The sequence below is a fragment of the Salvelinus sp. IW2-2015 genome, linkage group LG19 (genome assembly GCF_002910315.2).
Source record: "Salvelinus sp. IW2-2015 linkage group LG19, ASM291031v2, whole genome shotgun sequence".
In the NCBI taxonomy this organism is placed as follows: domain Eukaryota; kingdom Metazoa; phylum Chordata; class Actinopteri; order Salmoniformes; family Salmonidae; genus Salvelinus; species Salvelinus sp. IW2-2015.
This window is the reverse complement of record NC_036859.1, coordinates 30153260-30174317: the sequence shown is the minus strand read 5'-3', so window position 1 is coordinate 30174317 and position 21058 is coordinate 30153260.

Sequence of the window (21058 nt, the reverse complement as noted above, 5' to 3'; positions counted from 1 at the left end):
AAATAAACAAACAAAACACTCGGCTGCCTCCTTCTCCGGTGCCATCTTACACATTCATATATGGAACTGATGTGGAATCCTTACATTATGTAGGGATACAATTGAATGTTCTGGAAACAATATTGATTTTGCTCTCCTTTTCCAGTAGACAGAATAAATGACCAATGTGCTTATCTTCAGGGTGCGGTTTGACTGTTCCCAGTTCAGTTCAACCGTGCCTTYTCCCAATGGTATCCAGCTGCAACACCGGCGTAGCTGTGACTAAAACCAATACTAACTCAATCTACTGGCCGTGGTTAATCCCTACCACATTTATTTGTATTTTATTTAACTAGGCAAGTCAAGAACAAATTCTTATTTACTGGCAAAAGGCCTTCTGCGGGGACAGGGTCTGGGATTAAAATGAAAATATAGGACAAAACACATCACGACAAGAGAGACCGCACTACGTAAAGAGAGACCTAAGATGACAACAGCATGGCAGCAACACATGACAACACAGCATGGTAGCAGCATAAAACATGGTACAAACATTATTGGGCACAGACAACAGCACAAAGGACAAGAAGATAGAGACAAGAATGCATCACACAAAGCAGCCACAACTGTCAGTAAGAGTGTCCATGATTGAGTGTTTGAATGAAGAGATTGAGATAAAACTGTCCAGTTTGAGTGTTTGTTGCAGCTCGTTCCAGTCGCTAGCTGCAGCGAACTGAAAAGACGAGCGACCCAGGGATGCGTGTGCTCTGGGGACCTTTAACAGAATGTGACTGGCAGAATGGGTGGAGGATGAGGGCTGCAGTAAATATCTCAGATAGGGGGGATTGATGCCTAAAATACATGTGTACTCATTTTCTTTCCTAGATTGTTTTCCTCTCTTTCCGTTCCTAGCTTCCTCGGCTTAGCTTTTTTATGGTTATTTTTGCATGAATTCTTACTTTGCTTGCTCATGTTCGTGCAATAATTTTCTATGACCGACAAACCTTTCTAGATGATGAATTGGAAGCTACACACTTCTCTCTCAGCCTCCCAGATCAGGAATACTACATTTGCACCTTTGATCCCCGCACAGCGTGTTTACCTGTTGCTGCTGACCAAGATGACCGGTGAAGAGGAATGAAAGGGAGACTCCAAGTTAGGCTGAAAAGATGGGATACACGACCTCTTCCTAGTATCCTGATGGTTAATGTCCAGTTGCTGGAAAATAAACTTTGAACTCAGAGCAAGGCTTCAATCGCGGAGGGACATCAGGAAGTGCTGTGTGTGTTTTTACAGAGACATGGCTTATGGATGATACAGTCTACTCAGCTATTCAACCAGACGGCTATCCCATTTTCCAAATGGATCGAATGGCGGCTTCTGGTAACAGTAAGCAGGGAGGGTTATGTTTCCTCATTAACAATTCCTGGTGTACCGAAGTTGAAAACATCTCGAGTTCCTGTTCACCCGACCTGGAGTGTCTGATGCTAAACGCCGACCCCACTATATACCGAGGGAATTTACGTGTGTTATCACAGCTGTGTATATACTGCCACAAGCAAACACCAAGGTAGCACTCAGCGAACTGAACAAGATCATCCTGTTCTGGATGACTGTGTGATAACGCTCTCGGTAGCCGATGTGAACAAAACCTTGAAACAGGTCAACATTCACAAAGCCTCTGGGCCAGACGGATTACCAGGACGTGTACTCAAAGCATGCGTGGACCAACTGGGAAGTGTCTTCACTGACATTATCAACCTCTCCCTGAACGAGTATGAAATACCTATATGTTTCAAGCAGACCCCCATAGTCCCTGTGACCAAGGAAGCAAAGGTAACCTGCCTAAATGATTATCGCCCCGTGGCACTCACGTCGGTAGCCATGAAGTGCTTTGAAAGGCTGGTCATGGCTCACAGCAACAGCATCCTCCCGAACACCCTAGACCCACTCCAATTCGCATACCGCACCAACAGATCCACAGATGACGCAATCTCAATCACACTCCACACTGCCTGCCCTCTCTCACCTGGACAAAAAGAACACCTATGTGAGAATGCTATTCATTGACTACAGCTCAGCGTTCAACACCATAGTGCCCACGAAGCTCATCACTAAGCTAAGGACTCTGGGACTAAACACCTCCCTCTGCAACTGGATCCTGGACTTCCTGACGGACTGCCCCCAGGTGGTAAGAGTAGGCAACAACATGTCTGCCACGCTAATCCTTAACACTGGGGTCCTTCAGGGGTGTGTACTACGTCCCCTCCTGCATTCCCTGATCACCCACGACTGCGTGGCCAAACATGACTCTAACACCATCATTAAGTTTGCCGATGACACAACAGTGGTAGGCCTGATCACCGATAACGATGAGATGACCTATGGGGAGGAGGTCAGAGAACTGGCAGTGTGGTGCCAGGACAACAACCTCTCCCTCAATGTGAACAAGACTAAGGAGCGGATCGTGGACTACAGGAAAAGGCGGGGCGAACAGGCCCCATTAACATCGACGGGGCTGTAGTGGAACGGGTCGAGAGTTTCAAGTTCCTTGGTGTCCACATAACCAACAAACTATCATGGTCCAAACATACCAAGACAGTCGTGAAGAGGGCACGACAAAACCTTTTCCCCCTCAGGAGACTGAAAAGATTTGGCATGGGTCCCCAGATCCTCAAAAGGTTCTACAGCTGCACCATCGAGAGCATCCTGACCGGTTGCATCACCCCCTGGTATGGCAACTGCTCGGCATCTGACCGTAAGGCGCTACAGAGGGTAGTGCGAACGGCCCAGTACATCACTGGGGCCAAGCTTCCTGCCATCCAGGACCCATATAATAGGTGGTGTCAGAGGAAAGCCCTAATAATTGTCAGAGACTCCAGTCACCCAAGTTACAGACTGTTTTCTCTGCTACCGCACGGCAAGCGGTACCGGAGCGCCAAGTCTAGAACCAAAAGGCTCCTCAACAGCTTATACCCCCAAGCCATAAGACTGCTGAACAATTCATAAAATCGCCACCGAACAATTTACATTGAACCCCCCCTTTTGTACACTGCTGTTACTCGCTGTTTGTTTGTTACCTATGAATAGTCACTTCACCCCCACCTACATGTACAGATTACCTTAACTAGCCTGTACCCCAGCACACTGACTCGGTACGGTGCCCCCTATATATAGCCTCGTTATTGTTATTCTTATTGTTACTTTTTATTATTACTTTTTATTTTAGTCTTGTTGGTAAATATTTTTTTCTTCTTGAACTGCACCGTTGGTTAAGGGCTTGTTGTATTTTGTTGTATTCGGCGCATGTGACAAATAAAGTTTGATTTTATTTGAAAATCATTAACCAGTAAGAATCTTCTCACCCGGAAGCAGTCTTATTGTAGCGTGTGATTTAAACCAAGAACGTTTCAAACACATTTTTCCAAAATATCACCAACATGTATCCTGACCCACAATAGTGCTGACCATCTACAGTATATTTTTTATCTATCTAACTAGACAAGTCAGTTAAGAACAAATTCTTATTTTACAATGACGGCCTACCCCGGCCAAACCCTACCCTGGCCAAACCCGGATGATGCTGGGCCAATTGTGCGCCGCCCTATGGGACTCACGATCATGGCCGGTTGTGATACAGCCTGGGATCAAACTAGGGTCTGTAGTGATGCCTCTATCACTGAGATACAGTGCCTTAGACCGCTGCGCCACTCGGGAGCCAGTGTATAGCTAACAACGTCACAAAGACGATGCACATGGTTCAATGGTGCAGAAGTCTGTGTTGTTCATTCTGGATGGCCAGACAGCTAGCAACATGACAAGAAGTTGCCGTGTGGGGAATCAGGTGGCTCGTTTCAGCTAGTTTTAACTTGTTCTTCATACCATGTCTTGTTTTGACTGATGTCATGTATACTGAACAAAAATATAAATGCAACATAAAACAATTTCAACGATTTTACTGAATTACAGTTCAGATAAGGAAATCAGTCAGTTGAATTAAATTCATTAGGCCCTAATCTATGGATTTCACGTGACTGGGCAAGGGCACAGCCATGGGCAGGCCTGGGAGGGGATATGCCCACCCACTTGGGAGCCAGGCCCACCCACTGGAGAGACAGACTCAGGCAATCAGAATTCGTTTTTCCCCACAAAAGGGGCTTTATTACAGACAGAAATACTCCTCAGTTTCATCAGCTGTCCAGGTGGCTGGTCTCAGACGATTCTGCAGGTGATGAAGCCAGATGTGGAGGTCCTGAGCTGGCGTGGTTACACGTGGTCTGTGGTTGTGAGGCTGGTTGGACGTACTGCCAAATCCTAGAGGAGAGAAATTGGTAGAGAAATTAACGTTCATATCTCTGGCAACAGCTCTGTTGAATATTCCTGCAGTCAGCATGCCAATTGCACACTCCCTCAACATTTGAGGCACCTGTGGCATTGTGTTGTGTGACGACAACTGCACATTTTAGAGTGGCCTTTTATTGTCCCCAGCACAAGGTGCCCCTGTGTGATGATCATGCTGTTTATTCCGCTTCTTGATATACCACACCTGTGAGGTGGATGGATTATCTTGGCAAAGGAGAAATGCTCACTAACAGGGAAGTAAGCAAATGTGTGGCAAACATATTTGAGAAATAATATTTTTATGCAAATGGACCATTTCTGAGATTTTTTGTCCACCTCATAAAACATGGGACCAACACTTTACATGTTGCGTTTATATTTTTGTTCATTATAATATGGAAAAAATGTGCTAGCTAGCTAACCAACAACTGTAACTATGTATGTGAGAGACAGGAGCTCATTGTCCAAATGTATTTATGGTTTCAATAAACATTGGAGACGAAATATACACTACATGACTTGCTCGTTGAACATCTCATTCCAAAATCATGGGATTAATATGGAGTTGGTCCCCCCTTTGCTGCTATAACAGCCTCCACTCTTCTGGGAAGCCTTTCCACTAGAACATTGATGTGGGGAACATTGTTTTGGCGACTTGCTTCCATTCAGCCACAAGAGCATTAGTGAGGTCGGGCACTGATGTTGGTCGATTAGGCCTGGCTCGTAGTGGGCGTTCCAATTCATCCCAAAGGTGTTCGATGGGGTTGAGGTCAGGGCTCTGCATGCCAGTCAAGTTCTTCCACATCGATCTCGACAAACCATTTCTGTATGGACCTCGCTTTGTGCATGGGGGCATTGTCATGCTGAAACAGGAAAGGGCCTTCCCAATAACTGTTGCCAAAAAGTTGGAAGCACAGAATCATCATTGCATGCTGGAGCATTAAGATTTCCCTTTACTGGAACTAAGGAGCCTGAAACATGAAGAACAGTTCCAGACCATTATTCCTCTTCCACCAAACTTTACAGTTGGCACTATGTGGTCGGGCAGGTAGAGTTCTCCTGGCATCCGCCAAACCCAGATTCGTTCGTCGGACTGCCAGCTGGTGAAGCGTGATTCATCACTCCAGAGAATGCGTTTCCACTGCTCCAGAGTCCAATGACGGCGAGCTTTACACCACAATGCCAAGCCAGCGCATGGTGATCTTAGGCTTGTGTTCGGCTGCTTGGCCATGGAAACCCATTTCATGAAGCTCCCGACAAACAGTTATTGTGCAGACGTTGCTTCCAGAGGCAGTTTGGAACTCAGTAGTGAGTGTTGCAACTGAGGACAGATTACTTTTACCCGCTTCAGCAGTCGGCGGTCCTGTTCTGTGAGCTTGTGTGGCCTACCACTTCGCGGCTGAGCCGTAGTTGCTCCTTGAACTTTCCACTTCACAATAACAGCACTTACAGTTGACTGGGGCAGCTCTAGCAGAGCAGAAATTGGACGAACTGATTTGTAGGAAAGGTGGCATCCTATGACGGTGCCATGTTAAAAGTCACTGAGCTTTTCAGTAAGGCCATTCTACTGCCAATGTGTGTCTATGGATATTGCATGGCTGTGTGCTTGATTTTATACACCTGTCAGCAACGGATGTGGCTGAAATAGTCGAATCCACTGATTTGAACGGGTGTCCACATACTTTTGTATATATAGTGTACACTGAGTATACCAAACATTAGGAACACCTTCTTAATATTGAGTTTCCCCTCCCCCTTTTACCGTCAGAACAGCCTCAGTTCGTCTGGGCATGGATTCTACGAGGTGTTGAAAGCGTTCCACGGGGATGGTGGCCCATGTTTACTCCAATGCTTCCCACAGTTGTGTCAAGTTGGCTGGATGTCCTTTGGGTGTTGGACCATTCTTGATACACATGGGAAACTGTTGAGCATGAAAAACCCAGCAGCGTTGCAGTTTTTGACACAAACTGGTGCACCTGGCACCTACCCTGTTCAAAGGAACTTAACTATTTTGTCTTGCCCATTCACCCTCTGAATGGCACACACACAATCCAAGTCTCAATTGTCTCAAGGTTTAAAAATCCTTCTTTAACCTGTCTCCTCCCCTTCATCTACACTGATTGAAGTGGATCAATAAAGGCTCATAGCTTTCACCTGGATTCAGCTGGTCAGTCCATGTCATAGAAAGAGCAGGTGTTCTTAATGTTTTGTATACTCTGTATAGTTTACATGTCAACAATCTAAGCAAACCCTGTCTGTTTTGCCCCATAGTTGCGCACATTTGTTTTTGTTGCTAAACAACCAACCAGTGTGTACAAACTTACAAAGTCATACCCTGCCCCCACTTCGGCCAATCAGATCACGTCTCTCTGTTCCTACTCCCCGCCTACAAGCAGCAACCCAAGAGGGAGGGTAAAAAATAGTGAAGGGCTGGACAGAGGAGGCAGACTCAATGCTACAGGATTGTTTTGAGAATACTAATTGGAATATGTTCAAAGATTTACAATGACATAATCCACTGATGTTTGGTACATTAGGGGAGGAGTGTATTTGTATATATTATGGATCCCCATTTGCTGCTGCCAAGGCAAAAGCTACTCTTCCTGAGGTCCAGCCAAATTAAGGCAGTTATACACAATTTTAAAAACATTACAATAGATTTCACAACACATTAAGTATGTGCCCTCAGGCCACTACTCTACTACCACATATCTACAACACAAAATCCAAGTGTACGTGTGTGTATAGTGTGTATGTTACCGTGTGTGTGTGTCTCTTCACAGTCCCTGCTGTTCCATAAGGTGTTTTTTAATCTGTTTTTTTAAATCAGATTTTACTGCTTGCATGAGTTACTTGATGTGGAATAGAGTTCCATGTAGTCATGGCTCTATGTAGTACTGTGCGCCTCCCATAGTCTGTTCTGGACTTGGGGACTGTGAAGAGACCTCTGGTGGCATGTCTTGTGGGGTATGCATGGGTGTCTGAGTTGTGTGCCAGTAGTTAAAACAGAAAGCTCGGTGCATTCAACATGTCAATACCTCTCACAAATACAAGTAGTGATGAAGTCAATCTCTCCTCTACTAATGTTAGCTCTCCGTGTACATTTAAGGGCCAGCTGTGCTGCCCTGTTCTGGGCCAATTGTAATTTTCAGTCCTTCTTTGTGGCGCCTGACCATATTACTGGACAGTAGTCCAGGTGCGAAAAAACTAGGGCCTGTAGAACCTGCCTTGTTGATAGTGCTGTTAAGAAGCCAGAGCAGCTCTTTATTATGGACAGACTTCTCTCCATCTTAGCTACTGTTGCAGCAATATGTTTTGACCATAACAGTTTACAATCCAGGGTTACTCCAAGAAATTTAGTCTCCCCAATTTGTTCAATTCCCACATTATTAATGACAAGATTTAGTTGAGGCAGGGTTGCAACATTCACTGGGGACAGGGGGACATGTCCCCCCCACATTCTGAAATTGCATTTTTGTCCCCCCCAATTTTATAATTGGAATGTGATACTTGTGCTTTAGGACCATAGGGATGCCTCCAATCGTTGGGTAGGCTGTTTGGAGTGTTTATCCGACTGGATAAAAATATATATATAATTATAATTGTGTCCTCCCCACTTCTATAACTAAAGTTGCACCCCTGAGTTGAGGTTCAGAGTTCAGTGAATGATTTGTTCCAAATACAATGCTTTGAGTTTTTTTTTAAATATTTAGGACTAACTTATTTCTTACCACCCATTCTGAAACAGAACTGCAGCTCTTTGTTATGTGTTGCAGTGATTTTACTTGCTGTGGTAGCTGACATGTATAATGTTGAGTCATCAGCATACATAGACACACAGTCTTTACACAGAGCCAGTGGCAGGTCATTAGTAAAGATTTTTAAAAGTAAGGGGTATAGACAGCTGCCATGCAGAATGCCTGACTCTACCTGGATTATGTTGGAGAGGCTTCCATTAAAGAACACCATCTGTGTTCTGTTAGACAGGTAGCTCTCGATCCACAATATAGCAGGGAATGTAAAGCCATAACACATACCATTAAAAAGTTTGGACACACCTACTCATTCAAGGGTTTTTCTTTATTTTGACTATTTTCTACATTGTAGAATAATAGTGAAGACATCAAAACTATGAAATAACACATATGGAATCAGGTAACCAAAAAAGTGTTAATCAAAATATATTTTATATTTGAGATTCTTCAAAGTAGCCACCCTTTGCCTTGATGACAGCTTTACACATTCTTGGCATTCTCTCAACCAGCTTCATGTGGAATGCTTTTCCAACAGTCTTGAAGGAGTTCCCACATATGCTGAGCACTTGTTGGCGGCTTTTCCTTAATTCTGAGGTCCAACTCATCCCAAACCATCTCAATTGGGTTGAGGTCGGATGATTGTGGAGGCCAGGTCATCTAACAGATGACATTCATATTCTGACTCTCTGAAACTCACTTAGATAATACCTTTGATGATACAGTGGTAGCAATACATGGTTATAACATTACCGAAAAGGCAGAAATGCCAACGGAGGAGGTGTTGCTGTCTATATTCAGAACCACATTCCTGTAAAGCTTAGAGACGATCTAATGTTAAATATTGTTGAAGTAATATGGCTACATGTTCATCTGCCTCACCTAAAGCCCATTCTTGTGGGAAGCTGCTGTAGACCACCAAGTGCTAACAGTCAGTATCTGGATAATATGTGTGAAATGCTTGATAATGTATGTGATATCAACAGAGAAGTATATTTTCTGGGTGAATTAAATATTGACTGGCCATCATCAAGCTGCCCACTCAGGAGAAAACTTCAAACTGTAACAAGTACCTGCAACCTGGATCAGGTTGTCAGTCAACCTACCAGGGTAGTTACAAACAGCACAGGAATTAAATCATCAACATGTATTGATCACATCTTTACTAATGCTGCAGATATTTGCTTTAAAGCAGTATCCAAATCCATAGGATGTAGTGATCACAATATAATAGCTATATCTAGGAAAACCAAAGTTCCAAAGGCTGGGCCTAATATAGTGTATAAGAGGTCATAGAATAAGTTTTGTAGTGATTCATATGTTGATGATGTAAAGAATATTTGCTGGTCTGTGGTGTGTGATGACGAGCAACCAGACGCTGCACTTGATGCATTTATGAAACTACTTATTCCAGTTACTAATAAGCATGCACCCATTAAGAAAATGACTGTAAAAACAGTTAAATCCCCTTGGATTGATGAGGAATTAAAACATTGTATGGTTGAGAGGGATGAGGCAAAAGGTATGGCAATTAAGTCTGGCAGCCCAATTGATTGGCAAATGTACTGCAAATTAAGAAATAATGTGATGAAACTAAAAAATAAACTGCACTATGAAACAAAGATAAATTATATAAAGAATGATAGTAAAAAGCTTTGAGGCATGTTGTGGCATTTTCCTGTATTACCAAATTAGGAGAGTTACAAACTACATACCAGTCAGAGTTATACTTAAACTTCATCTTTAATGAGCTTTAAGCTTTAGCCTTTTGACTCTCAGATCAATTCAGTGTCTATAATGAATTCTGAGAGTGACTACAGAAGAATACAAAGATATTTTATAGCCAAGATACACCCCTCTCAACTTACATGACGAACCACTGATAATAGGAACTGTTCACAAAGAAAGACTTTTACTTGAGAGAGGAGTATCCCATAGCCAGATAGCATTCGCTATAAATTATTGTTCAGTTTGGTCTCTAAGATGAGGTTTTAATCTCGTTCCTGGTACTTCATAGTACAAAACTATTACCTCATCCAATGACATAACTCAATTGTCAACTCTAGATACTCCCATCTCAAGTAAACCCCCTCTTGACCCCACTCCTGGACAAGCTCACTGAGGGGAGTGACTTGCGCACAGACATTGTGGAGACAAGTAATTGGTTCCCCCTTAATCACGCCCTCCCTTCACATGGTTTAACAGACACATTCACATATGAAGACAATGTTCCATCCTGTCCTCTTCCCTTTCTGATATTCTGCATAGCACCAGAGACATGTAAAAGACAAGCCTGACCTCTCCCCTCTCTGGGCCCCAAATGACTGAGCCCCAGCTGAGGGAAGAAATGCAACTGCCAACACTAGAGTCTATTAGAAATACATTCTAATAAAAAGTATATCACATAAGAATATTATGCAGATATGACATCTTAATTACTTATGTTACCCAACTAATTCTGATTCATCCACCACAGGCACCTTAAATGACATTTGTGTAAAAAAGCCAACTTGGCTCCCTCATTCATTGAATCAGATGGCTCATTCATCACAAAGCCCAGTGATATTGCAAACTACTTGAATTACTTTTTCATTGGCAAGAATAGCAAATTTAGGGATGACATACCAGCAACAAACGCTGACACTACACATCCAAGTATATCGGACCAAATTATGAAAGACAAGAATTGTACTTTACAATTCTGTAAAGTCAGTGTGGAAGAGGTGAAAAAATTATTGTTGTCTATCAACAATGACAAGCAACAATGACAGTCTGGATGGAAAATGACTGAGGATAATAGCAGACGATATTTCCACTCCTATTTGCCACATCTTCAATTTAAGCCTACTAGAGAGCGTGTGCCCTCAGGCCTGGAGGGAAGCAAAAGTCATTCCACTACCCAAGAATAGTAAAGCCCCCTTTACTGGCTCATATAGCCGACCAATCAGCCTGTTACCCGAGCCTTAGTAAACTTCTGGGAAAAATTGTGTTTGACCAGATACAATGCTATTTCACAGTAAACAAAGTGACAGCATGCTTATAGGGAAGGACACTCAACAAGCACAGCACTTACAGAAATGACTGATGATTGGCTGAGAGAAATTGATGATAAAATGATTGTGGGGGCTGTCTTGTTAGACTTCAGTGCAAATTTTGACATTATCGATCATAGTCTGCTGCTGGAAAAACTTGTGTTATGGCTTTACACCCCTTGCTATAATGTGGATAAAGAGTTACTTATCTAACAGAACACAGAGGGTGTTCTTTAATGGGAGCCGATCAAATATAATCCAGTTAGAATCAGGAATTCCCCAGGCTAGCTGTTTAGGCCCTTTGCTTTTTAAAATATTTACTAACGACATGCCACTGACTTTGAGTAAAGCCAGAGTGTCTATGTATGCGGATGACTCAACACTATACACGTCAGCTACTACAGCGACTGAAATGACTGCAACACTCAACAAAGAGCTGCAGTTAGTTTCAGAGTGGGTGGCAAGGAATAAGTTAGCCCTAAATATTTCTAAAACTAAAAGCATTGTATTTGGAGCAAAACATTCACCAAACCCTAAACCGCAACTAAATCTTGTAATAAATAATGTGGAAATTGAGCAACTTGAGATGATTAAACTGCTTGGAGTAACCCTAGATTGTAAACTGTCATGGTCAAAACATATTGATGCAGTAGTAGCTAAGATGGGGAGAAGTCTGTCTATAATAAATCGATGCTCTGCCTTCTTAACAACACTATCAGCAAGGCAGGTCCGTTCAGTCGTGTGTTCAGGTGCCACAAAAAAGGACTTAGAAAAATGCATTGGCTCAGAACATGGCAGCACGGCTGGCCTCTGGATGTACACAGAGAGCTAATATTAATAATATGCATGTCAATCTCTCCTGGCTGAAAGTGGAGGAGAGATTAACTTCATCACTATTTTTATTTTTGAGAGGTATTGACATGTTGAATGCACCGAGCTGTCTGTCTAAACTACTGGTACACAGCTCGGACACAATTTATACCCCACAAGACATGCCACAAGAGGTCTCTCCACAGTCCCCAAGTCCAGAACAGACTATGGAGGCACACGGTACTACATATAGCCATGACTACATGGAACTCTATTCCACATCAAGTAACTGACTTAAGCAGTAAAATTTATTTAAAAAACAGATTAAAAAAAACAACTAATGGAACAGCGGGGACTGTGAAGCAACACAAACATTGGCACAGACACACACACAATAACATACGCACCATACATACACATGGATTTAGTACTGTAGATATGTGGTAGTGGTGGAGTAGGGGCCTGAGGGCACACAGTGTGTTGTGAAATTGTGAATGTATTGTAATGTTTTAAAATGGTATAAACTGCCTAATATTTTGCTGGACTGCAGGAAGAGTAGCTGCTGCTTCGGCATGGAGATGGAGATCCATAATAAATAGAAATATAAAATACAAAGCCGCACCATCACTCTCCTTCTTGGTCAAATAGTCCCTTACCCAGCCTGGAGGTGTGTTTTGGGTCATTGTCCTGTTGAAAAACAAATGATAGTCCCACTAAGCGCAAACCAGATGGGATGGCATATCACTGCAGAATGCTGTGGTAGCAATGCTGGTTAAGTGTGCCTTGAATTCAAAATAAATCAAACAATGTCACCAGCAAAGCACCCCCACACCTCTTCCTCCATGCTTCACTTTGGGAACCATACATGCGGAGATCATCTGTTCACCTACTCTGCGTCTCACAAAGACACGGCGGTTGGAATCTCTCAGCCAATCATCAGTAATTTGTATACTGTAAGTGCTGTATATGTTGAATGCCCTTTCCTATAAGCATGCTGATAATCTGGATCTGAAAAGCCCTCAAAGTACGAAAAAGTGCTTGCTTCATGATTATTATGTGTTTGTGTTGGCTTAGCCTACATGTTCACACGTTTTATATATGTAATGTATACAATAACTATGTATTCATACTATGACTCTTCCATATCCATGGGATGTCCACTGCCCTCATATGGCAGGTCTGCTTAAATGTTTTCTGGTTCTTCAATGACAGAACGAACAGACAAGGTTAACTTTGATTCTATACAAGTAAAGGCCAACAAAATCTACTTTATTACATGCAATGTTCACAGGCTTCATGATGGCAAAAATAAGCATAATGTTCTTGAACATTTGAAGAGATTGTCAGCGAATGTGGTTTCCCTGCAAGATCTTCACTTCAAAAAAGGAGAAATTAAGCCTCCCGGGTGGCGCAGTGGTCTAAGGCACTGCACCGCATAATGATTATGGATCATTCTCATGTATCATCTTGCTTAAATACACCAACAGAAAATACACTTAGGGACAAAATATGGAGAATGAACAGAGCGCATCTTCAAGAACCGAAATGTATTAAAAATGTAAAAATAAAGAGACTCTGGGTTCGAGCCCAGGCTCTGTCGCAGCTGGCCGCGACCGGGAGGCCCATGGGGCGACGCACATTTGGCCTAGCGTCGTCCAGGTTAGGGACGGTTTGGTCGGGAGGGATATCCTTGACTCATCGCGCACTAGCGACTCCTGTGGCGGGCTGAGCACAGTGCGCGCTGACCAGGTCGCTAGGTGTACAGTGTTTCCTCCGACACATTGGTGCGGCTGGCTTCCGGGTTGGATGCGCGCTGTGTTAAGAAGCAGTGCGGCTTKGTTGGGTTGTGTTTTGGAGGACGCATGGCTCTCGACCTTCGTCTCTCCCAAGCCCGTACGGGAGTTGTAGCGATGAGACAAGACAGTAACTACTGACAATTGGATACCACGAAATTGGGGAGAAAAAGGGGAGAAAAAAAATAAAGGAGAAATTGAATATTTAAAGAGGAGCTGGGTTGGTGAGGCCTATCCTGCCACCTACTGTAGTACCAGCAGAGGTGTAGGCATCCTGATAAATAAGAATGCACACTTTTCCCTTATATCCCAGCAAACAGACCAAGAAGGACATTTTAAAATGTTTMATTGTACACGTTGATTTCATTGTATATCCCTCCTCGGCTAACAGATAGAATTCAAGTTATATTAGATCAAACCCAGAAAATAGCTATTATTTTAGCAGGTGACCTAAATCAAGCATTCAGCAAGTTAGACAGACAGCAATAAAAAAAGGCCAATTCATGGAGCCTCTAATCAGGCTTAAAATGGTCATCTCTACAAATATTTTACAGGACACCTGGAGATTATTCTTCCCAACTACAAAAGAAAAGACTACTCCTTTTTTTCTCAAAGTAAGAAGCTATTCAAGAATTGACAACATTTTTATTTCCATAAATACACTCAACAATATACTGGGTTAAAAAAATCCATGATATAATGATTATGGATCATTCTCATGTATCATCTTGCTTAAATACACCAACAGAAAATACACTTAGGGACAAAATATGGAGAATGAACAGAGCACATCTTCAAGAACCGAAATGTATTAAAAATGTAAAAAKAAAGACCTTTACCATTACAAATGTAGACACAGAGGACAGAGAAAAGCCGACCCCTGACATAATTTTGCGTGCTTTTAAGGCGTACATTAGGGGAATGGTAATCTCATACTCGGCAAAAGTTAAATCTGAGTTTGTGATTTTGTTAATTTAAATGTATATCTTAGAAAAAGACCATAAAAAATATTTTCAAGGTAAAGAAGAAAATACAATTTCTGAACCTAAGACAGAATATAATCTTTTACTTTTGAAGAGAGCCAACAACCACAGGTTAAACTAAAATAAATCATACTATTTAATGCCAAATAAACCTGRTAAACACCATGCAGCCYTCACAAAATGAAWWCATGCCAAACCAGTTATCATTTTAAAAGATAAGRATACAAATGCTTTAACTAGAAACAGCAATGCTATTAATAACAATTTTAAAAGATCATATGAAAGAATGAAATAACAGTTTGACTGATCCTACTGTCACGCCTGCTCCCTCTCCCGCTCCCTGGCACTCGAAGGCGCCAGGCTCCCTAGCATTACGCACTCCTGCCACCATCATTACGCTCACCTGCCTTCCCCCATCACGTGCATCAGCAATTATTGGACTCACCTGGACTCAATCACCTGTGTCATTACCTCCCCTATATCTGTCTGTTCCCAAGCTCTGTTCCCTGCTTCAGGATTCATATTTGTTTGTCTTTGTATACTTTTCATAAAAATATTATAGAAATATCCTAAAGAAAAAATACACACAAATAATAGATTATCTGATGAAATTGCTTTTGAAAGGGGCACAAGACAGGAATGTCTTCTCTCCCCCATGCAGTTTACAAAGGCAGAAAGAATTAGACAGGACCTAAACATAAGGTATCAGTATTGGTAAACATGAATATAAACTAAACTTATTTGCCAACAATCTCCTGATATACAGCTGACGTCAAAAGTTTACATACACTTAGGTTGGAGTCATTAAAACTCGTTTTTCAACCACTCCACACATTTCTTGTTAACAAACTACAGTTTTGGCAAGTCGTTTAGGACATCTACTTTGTGCATGACACAAGTAATTTTTCCAACAATTGTTTACAAATTATTTCACTTACAATTCACTGTATCACAATTCCAGTGGGTCAGAAGTTTACATACACTAAGTTGATTGTGCCTTTAAACAGCTTGGAAAATTCTAGAAAATGATGTCATGGCTTTATAAGCTTCTGATAGGCTAATAGACATCATTTGAGTCAATTAGGTGTGTCTGTGGATGTATTCCAAGGTCTACCTTCAAACTCAGTGCCTCTTTGCTTGACATCATGGGGAAATCAAAAGGAATCAGCCAAAACCTCAGAAAAAAATTGCTCCTTGGGAGCAATTTCCAAACGCCTGAAGGTACCACATTCATCTGTACAAACAATAGTACGAAAGTGTAAACACCATGGGACCACGCAGCCGCCATACCGCTCAGGAAGGAGACGCGTTCTGTCTCATAGAGATGAACGTACTTTGGTGCGAAAAGTGCGAATCAATCCCAGAACAACAGCAAAGGACCTTGTGAAGATGCTGGAGGAAACAGGTACAAAAGTATCTATATCCACAGTAAAACGAGTCCTATATCGATATAACCTGAAAGGCCGCTCAGCAAGGAAGAAGCCACTGCTCCAAAACCGGCATAAAAAAGCCAGACTACGGTTTGCAACTGCACATGGGGACAAAGATCGTACTTTTTGGAGAAATGTCCTCTGGTCTTGATTGGAACCAAAAAAGAACTGTTTGCCCATAATGACCATCGTTATGTTTGGAGGAAGGGGATGCTTGCAAGCCGAAGAACACCATCCCAACCGTGAAGCATGGCAGTGGCAGCATCATGTTGTGGGGGTGCTTTGCTGCAGGAGGGACTGGTGCACTTCACAAAATAGATGGCAAGGAAAATTATGTGGATATATTGAAGCAACATGTCAAAGACATCAGTCAGGAAGTTAAAGTTAAAGCTTGTCGCAAATGGGTCTTCCAAATGGACAATGACCCCAAGCATACTTCCAAAGTTGTGGCAAAATGGCTTAAGGACAACAAAGTTAAGGTATTGGAGTGGCCATCACAAAGCCCTGACCTCAATTCCTATAGAAAATGTGTGGGCAGAACTGAAAAAGCGTGTGTGAGCAAGGAGGCCAACAAACTTGACTCAGTTACACCAGCTCTGTCAGGAGGAATGGACCAAAATTCACCCAACTTATTGTGGGAAGCTTTGGGAAGGCTACCCGAAATGTTTGACCCAAGTTAAACAATTTAAAGGCAATGCTACCAAATACTAATTGAGTGTATGTAAACTTATGTGTATGTAAACTGAGTTTAAATGTATTTGGCTAAGTGTATGTAAACTTCCGACTTCAACTGTACCTGACTAATATTGAAAACTCAATGTCCCCCTTGTTAAAAATATTTTCGGAATACTCTAAAATCTCAGATATAAAATTGACTTGGAAAAAATAAATAATGGCAATAGGAAAATAAAAAATAATAACTCAGGATCTACAGCAATCCTTTAAGTGTGTCACGTCTCGCTCCCGCTCTTCCTCCCCCTGCGCTTAGGGTGGCCAGGTTGCCCTGCATCACGCACTCCTGCCATCCATCACGCACACCTGCCTTCCCTCGTCACGCGCATCAGCGTTATTGGACTCACCTGGACTCACTTATCACCTGTTAATTTCCTCCCTCAGTTCCCCATGCTCTGTTCCCCGCTGCTGCATTGATTGTTTTTTGTCTTTGTTTTCTGTTTGCTGACGCTGTTCCTGTCTCATTCCATGTCCGTTATTTATTAAATGTTTGACTCCCCATACCTGCTTCGTCTCTCCAGCATCAACTCATGTGACAAAGTGGACCACAAAAAATATGAATTACTTAGGATGTTTAGTAAGTGACAACAAATAAACTCAGCAAAAAAAGAAACATCCCTTTTTCAGGACCCTGTCTTTCAAAGATAATTCGTAAAAATCCAAATAACTTCACAGATCTTCATTGTAAAGGGTTTAAACACTGTTTCCCATGCTTGTTCAATGAACCATAAACAATTAATGAACATGCATCTGTGGAACGGTCGTTAAGACACTAACAGTTTACAAACGGTAGACAATTAAGGTCAGTTATGCAAACTTAGGACACTAAAGAGACCTTTCTACTGACTCTRAAAAACACCAAAAGAAAGATGCCCAGGGTCCCTGCTCATCTGCGTGAACATGCCCTAGGCATGCTGCAAGGAGGCATGAGGACTGCAGATGTAGCCAGGGAAATAAATTGCATTGTCCGTACTGTGAGATGCCTAAGACAGCGCTACAGGGAGACAGGATGAACAGCTGATCATCCTCGCAGTGGCAGACCACGTGTAACAACACCTGCACAGGATTGGTACATCCGAACATCACACCTGCGGAACAGGTACAGGATGGCAACAACAACTGCCCGAGTTACACCAGGAACGCACAATCCCTCCATCAGTGCTCAGACTGTCCGCAATAGGCTGAGAGAGGCTGGACTGAGGGCTTGAAGGCCTGTTGTAAGGCAGGTTCTCACTAGACATCACCAGCAACAATGTCGCCTATGGGCACAAACCCACCATCGCTGGACCAGACAGGACTGGCAAAAAGTGCTCTTCAATGACGAGTCGCGGTTTTGTCTCACCAGGGGTGATGGCCAGATTCGCGTTTATCGTCGAAGGAATGAGCATTACACCAAGGCCTGTACTATGGAGTGGGATCGATTTGCAGGTGGAAGATCCGTCATGGTCTGGGGCGGTGTGTCACAGCATCATCGGACTGAGCTTGTTGTCATTGCCGGCAATCGAAACGATGTGCGTTACAGGGAAGACATCCTCCTCCCTCATGTGGTATCCTTCCTGCAGGCTCATCCTGACATGACCCTCCAGCATGACAATGCCACCAGCCATACTGCTTGTTCTGTGCGTGATTTCCTGCAAGACAGGAATGTCAGTGATCTGCCATGGCCAGCGAAGAGCCCGGATCTCAATCCCATTGAGCACGTCTGGGACCTGTTGGATCGGAGGGTGAGGGCTAGGGCCATTTCCCCCAGAAATGTCCGGGAACTGGCAGGTGCCTTGGTGGAAGAGTGGGGTAACATCTCACAGCAAGAACTGGCAAATCTGGTGCAGTCCATGAGGAGGAGATTACTGACTATAGAATACTGACTGTTATTTTTGATTTTGATCCCCCCTTTGTTCAGGGCCACATTATTCTATTTCTGTTAGTCACATGTCTGTGGAACTTGTTCAGTTTATGTCTCAGTTGTTGAATCTTGTTATGTTCATACATATATGTACACATGTTAAGTTTGCTGAAAATAAACGCAGTTGACAGTGAGAGGATGTTTCTTTTTTGCTGAGTTTATATATAAAAATATCCCATTACTCAACAACATGAAAGCAGATCTAATTAAATGGAACAATCTCCCCATACATCATATAGGTAGAATAAACCTCTTTAGAATGGCATGGCTCCCAAAGTTTTTATTTATTTTCGGTAACACCAATTACCCCACCTAAGACATTCTTTAAATAAGTATACTCAGCCATTGTCACGCCCTGATCTGTTTCACTTGTCTTTGTGCTTGTCTCCACCCTCCTCCAGGTGTCGCCCATCTTCCCCATTATCCCCTGTGTATTTATACCTGTGTTCTCTGTTTGTCTGTTGCCAGTTCATTTTGTCTGTTTTTCTCCTTGCTCCTGTGTTGTCTTAGTTTCTGTTTTCTATTTTTTTTCTCGGCTTTGACCCTTCTGCCTGTCCTGACCCTGAGCCTGCCTGCCGTCCTGTACCTTTGCCCCTGTTGTTGTAATAAACATTGTTACTTCGACACAGTCTGCATCTGGGTCTTACCTTGAAAGGTGATAGCCATAACAAACGTCATATGGGCAAATAAAACTCATAGACTAATTAGGAAAGTTTTACATGTACCTAAATCTGAGGGTGGTTTAAACCTTCCAGATATGGAATTGTATCAACTTGCCACCCAAGGCTTTTACTTTTGACATATTGTTAAATGCACTAATTGTCAGGTTTTGGCCAGGACTGTTCAGGTTTTGTTCACTAGATGTCCCCCTTGCACCTTTTTTGTACCTTTTGTTTTTCTTGCCCTAATTATTGTTTGCACCTGTAAGTCATTCCCTTGTTAGTATTTAAACCCTGTGTGTTCCTTAGTTCCTTGCTCAGTGTTTGTATGTTAGCACCCAGCCCCAGCCCAAGCCTTGTTGTGATCTTATATTTTCTCTTGTTGGATTTTCCAGAGGTTCTCTGGTTTTGTTCTCGTGTATTTTTGGATTAGTCTTTTGAGGTTTGTTTTTTCCCTTGCTGTTTTTACCACTTTGTGGATTTTCTTTGTATTTTGGAAGATATCTATTTTTATTAAACCACCATCTCTAGTACTGCTGTGTCTGCCTCATCTTCTGGGTTCTGCCAATTATTAGTGACTGTTTCTCGCACCGGGTCCTRACACTAATGAGGAACAATGGGTACATGTTGAAGATACGCATACTCATCCCTAGAATCTTTTCACGTGTCTGTTTTCTAAGGATGTAGCTAAGAACATTAACAACTTGATAGTTAAGAACACTATAACAACATGGAAGAAAATTAAACGGATTCCAAAATAACCAATATCCCTCCCTAAAAACACATCTCTATGGAACAATCCTTGGATAGTTTTTCAGAATTCACTAATAAATTGGCGCACGCGGAAAACTAAAGGCATAGCAACCGTAAATGAAGTAGCAATAGGAATTATTATATTTTCCATGACAGAATTAAAAATCAATTTTGGATTGACCATTGTAGACATTTTCAAATATATGCAACTTAAAAGTTTTATATCACAACATTTCGACCTGGAAGCTTTAGGACATCAGAACAATGTTGAGGGAATCCTATTTGTGTGAGAAAAAGATACTCATATGACAGGTAAGATATACAAAAGATATACAAATGCTGAACTGTAGTCAATGAACAGCATTCTCAAATAGGTGTCCAGATGTGTCATGAAGTGCTTTGTGAGCCTGGTCATGGCCCACATCAAGGCCAACATGCCAAGCACACTGGACCCACTCCATTTTGCCTACCACTCCAAAAGATCCATGGAAGCTGCCATTTCCATCACTATTCACATGGTCGTAATACATCTGGACAACTGCAGAAGAGTTACAAGGTGTGTTGAACGAAAATATCCCATCCTCCCAGGCCATCAGCTTGGTGTAGGATCAGTTAGGGTCAAAGTAGTGGAATGGGGTAGTGATTGTTATTTTATGAAATAGTGGTATAGGTGTTGGTTAGTTGGTGGTGCAATTTTTTCCTGTTTCCACTTTCTATTTTCATATCACAAAATGTAACGCGATTGACCACACACTACCTGACAGTAGGTGGAGGTCTGCACAAACAAAATGTGCGAACACCATGATACCAACAAAGAAGAAGGAGTAACAATGGTCAGCTAGTGGGATGCTGGTACATGAGCAGAATTGAGCAATCGGAAATCCCTCTCAG